Genomic DNA, 4,753 nt, shown 5'->3' with positions numbered 1-4,753 from the left:
TCACCAAGCTTTACGAATCGACTTCCAAATCACAGTCAACATAGCTTTGAATTTCTCTGGATAGTAAGACGCAGTCTCTTTATCAGCACTTGCCGCCTCTCCACTTTCTGCAATGCTATGCCAATTACAACGACTTTTGAATCCGCTGACCCAACCATTACTAGTTTTAAACTCTTCATCTTTAGCCACCTCTCCAGCATCCTCTTTCAATCTCTCGAAAATCAGCTTAGCCTGAGAGCACAGTGTTCTGATCAACAGGACAATTTTTCACATTTACTTGATTATCACACCATAATTTTAACATTAGCGAGGTTGAGGCCGAAGTTTTAAACACGAAAACGTGTACGTCGGACGTTCAGCGCCGCTTTCCTGTAAGCCTAGAAGTTTGACAATGGTGTTTGGAATGTCGACATGATTCCACTGACTATCCAAACACTATTGTCAAACTTCCAGGCTGCGGGAAAGCGGCGCTGAACGTCCGACGTACACGTTTTCACGTTTAAAACTTCGGCCTCAACCTCGCTAATGTTAAAATTATGGTGTGATAATCAAGTAAATGTGAAAAATTGTCCTGTTGATCAGAACACTGTGCTCTCAGGCTAAGCTGATTTTCGAGAGATTGAAAGAGGATGCTGGAGAGGTGGCTAAAGATGAAGAGTTTAAAACTAGTAATGGTTGGGTCAGCGGATTCAAAAGTCGTTGTAATTGGCATAGCATTGCAGAAAGTGGAGAGGCGGCAAGTGCTGATAAAGAGACTGCGTCTTACTATCCAGAGAAATTCAAAGCTATGTTGACTGTGATTTGGAAGTCGATTCGTAAAGCTTGGTGACAGCTTCCCTTTTTGAGGACTGGTTTGATCATCACTTCATACCTGAAGTCGAACGTTATTGCCAATCTAAACAAATTCCATATAAAGTGATGCTAATAATCGACAACGTACCAGGTCATCCCTCTGAAGCTTTAACTAATTTTGACCCACGTGTGAAAGTTGTATTTTTTGCTGCCAAATACCACCAGTTTGCTTCAACCGATGGATCAGGGAATCACCAAAACATTTAAAGCTTATTACACCAGAGGATCGTTTGCACATCTGCATGAAGCCATGAGACAAAACAACAAGGTCTCTGTTAAAGACTTTTGGAAATAATTCAATGTTTTAGATGTAGTGAGAATCACTGGACAATCTTGGAATGAAGTTTCACAAAAAACTTAAAATAGCGTCTGGAAAAAACTGTATCCTTTTTTTTACCACTGAAACTCAGGAGAAATCAGTACCAGAGTGTGAGGGTATAAATATCGTGAGAATGAATCAACACGATAAAACGTAAGTGCTTCTACGAGAGGAGAATTTATAACAAGCGTGCTTGGTGGAGCAGACGCTTATCAGGGGGAATCCACTGGACTCAATATGGACTAGACAAAGACAACTATCAAATTCTACGAAATATTCCTTTGATATACTTGGGAACATACAGTACTCCTAAAACAAAGATGAGACAAGGAAAATACTGAGTACGACAAATCTAGTATATCGCGTATCGTTAACAAAAATCTCCCGACAATAAACTGCTCAAGCACACGTAACATAAAGACATAGAAACATACCGACAGAAATGGGGTTTTGTCATATCTTTTCCTCTCCTTCACTCTGGGTAAAAAACAGTTCCAAATTCTGAAATCTCACACGGACTTGCTTGCACAGTCCTTTTACTTTCTTCACGCAGTTTCACCACCACTCTTACTTTCCTACTTCCCTGTTCTCTCTCCACTTCCGTTCTGCACTTCTCCCCCCCCCGAGACACACCCTACCATAAAACTCCCACCCACGGTTACACACTCCAGAATTACATAACTCCTCTTCACCGAGTCCGACCCACCACGTGGCGAAGGGGGGGAAAGAAAAGACGTAAGGCACACAGTGGCGTACCGTGGGTGTCAGCCGCTCGGGACGGAGAAAAATTTCGGCCCCCCTTATTTAGGTATTTCAGTTTAAAAGACCAAAATTCAATTTTGTCACAGAACAAGCAATAAAAAATTCGGTGGTAGTGCAGCGACCTGTTTAAAACAGTTCTATTGGATATTAGTGGTGTATATGAACGCACATGTTAAAAGTCAACAGGTTTCGCAGGAACTCCTCGGATGAAAAAGTTACTAGTTCACCCGGCGAGCCGATTCCCGGACTTTCCGATAGCACTAACGTAGGCGCGATGCAAGTATAGATTAGGATGTTTCAAAATTTTACAAGATATTATTATTATTTATTGTGAAATTTTGCCGCCCCCTAAAAAGTGCCGCCCGGGGCGGACCGCCCCCTATGGTACGCCACTGCACCCTGTAAACAATAATGCCTTCCGGGAGGTCTTTTAATTTAAGGAAATCTGGTCCCTATTTAGGTGTTACAGACGTGGAGAAAACCGAAAAACTGCATGTGGCCAGCCCGTCCGAGCGCGGTGCTAACCCACGACCGAACTCCCAGTGTTTAAAAACGAAAACCACTTGGCCACTGGTGGGCTTCTTTCCATAAGCACTGGTCGGATGGCCGAGCGGTAAAAGTTGCAACCTACTGCTCTGGAGAACCGGGATCAAATTCGGACGGATCGAAAAAATCCCCAGAAATTTTTCGGAGGGTGGTCCAACCGAATATGTAGGCCTTCGTCTCTCATCACTCGGCCGCTTCATTGTGGCCCTGATCGAACCCATAATGGGCATGCTAAAAGAGGCCCTTTTAGTGTGTGCTCACAGGTCGGGAAGAGTAAAAAAACATGAGCACTAAGAGAACTTTTTCATACCCATGTCGGGTTCGATTAGGCCCACATTGAGAGACAGGATAGTAATAGACCGGCTTCTTTCGATATATCGGGAGTGACCACCCCGAAAAATTCTTGAAGGTGCTCGCTAGGATTCGATCCCAGCTCCCCAAAACGGCAGGTAGACTCGTTACTCGTTTGTTTATAGCAACGCAACACTTGGGCGATCTGCCTAGGGGATGTCTTCCAGGAGATCTTTTTAAGGGAAACTGGCTCCTATTTATGCGTTACAAACACGGAGAAAACCCGGAAGATTCCACGTGGCCAGCCCGTCCGAGCGAGGCGCGAACCCACGACCGAACCCCCCAGTATTCAGGGTACGAAGACCGCTTGGCCACTGGTGGGCACGGACTCGTTACTCTCTTTAGTTATTCTGCAGTCATGTTTTTTCTTATTATGATCTATTAATAAAAATAATTACAATATTAAAATATAAAATTTTTCTTAAAATAGGAAAAAAAAACTCTACTTATTTACCATTATTTAAAGAGTAAAATAACATAAATTAATTTAGTAATTTTTCTTATTTTGTAAGATAAAATAGACTTTTGTTTCATTTAAAAATAACAACTAATCTGCAATTTTTTCTTATTTTTCTATTATTAAAATGCGCGGAATTATTCATTACCCAATTTTCTTTTATAAAAAATATAACACATTTTACTATTTTAAAAAAAATTTGTTTAGAAAAAAACAAAATTGCTAAAAAATTATCATTAAACTAAATAATACAATACTGTATTTTCACTATTTAATATTATAATACACAAAGTTTAACATTATGATTTAAAATGCGCGACATTTTTATAATTTATTTTCTAAAAATCTACAACCTAAATGAAAATTTCATTTATAAAACAATTTCTTTAATATATTACAAAAATAAATCAATTTACTGTATACATAATTTTGTAATACTGTATATACATTTTATACTTTAAAAAAAATTAAATTTATATCTTGTGTGATGAAATATTGACGTGTGTCGTGACGTAAGTATATATATTGTCGATTTCAACATTTTTTTCTTATGTTTATAGTGATAAGGTATAGCGTCGACTTTACGTATTTTTACCATACTGCATCGTTGTAAACAACGGACCTTGTGCCAATTTCGATCAGATGATGATATGGCTGCCGAAAGTTATCGACGTAACGTCAAAACGTCGGGTCTGATTGTCAGACCTCAAGCTTTTAGGTAAGTTTTTAATGGATAGAAAATGTTCTACTTATTTAAAATCGTATAAATATTATTTTTAATATATTAAAATGATTTGTTAAGCGATGTTATGTATGACGAAAAACATTTTGATTTTTTAAAATCAGAGTCACGATTGTTTGCTTTAAAGTCTGTTAATAATTTTTATTAAAAATTAATATATTGGTTGTTTGATGATTTGGAATTCAAATTTGGACCAATTATATAAGCGTTTATAAACACAAAACGTATTGTTTTGGTTATGACGAAGTTGTGATAATTACAAGGATGACGTTCCAACAATAGAATAATATACCCTAAATAGAAAAGTTGGTTTTATTGAAACCATGCTAGTTTATTGTGATTTAAAATATTTTTATCGATATATTTGCGTTTAAAGTTTTATATAATTATATACAGTATGAAACTTTAACACAGTAAATATTATTTGTGTTGTGGATTAATTAAAGATCATTATGTTAACAAAAGCTTCATAATATGTACAGTACACATTATTTGAAATTTTTATATAATTTTATTTTCATTTATGTTCTGTTAAAGAGATTCACTGTCATTTAAAAATGTAGTATTGTGTTATTTAACTAGGAAAGATTGAACTAGACCAAATTTCTGTTGTTTATTTTGCTCAAATTCTTCTATAATGTGTTTTAAATGGAATCTCTCTAATTCTGGATTCATAAATTCATCTGTGTACCTATCTTAGGGTACAAAGTCTACTGTGGATGTA

General features: G+C 37.2%; 1 pseudogene; it reads right to left on the bottom strand.

The window, feature by feature from the left end:
• Nucleotides 1-4,753, bottom strand: part of LOC111626433 — an 11,155-nt pseudogene continuing 6,402 nt past the window's right edge.

The sequence above is a fragment of the Centruroides sculpturatus genome, unplaced genomic scaffold (assembly GCF_000671375.1).
Source record: "Centruroides sculpturatus isolate CEXI.00-Female unplaced genomic scaffold, Cexi_2.0 scaffold111, whole genome shotgun sequence".
NCBI classification, from domain to species: domain Eukaryota; kingdom Metazoa; phylum Arthropoda; class Arachnida; order Scorpiones; family Buthidae; genus Centruroides; species Centruroides sculpturatus.
Note: the sequence above shows the minus strand (reverse complement) of the source record. Positions and strands in the feature narration are given on the sequence as shown.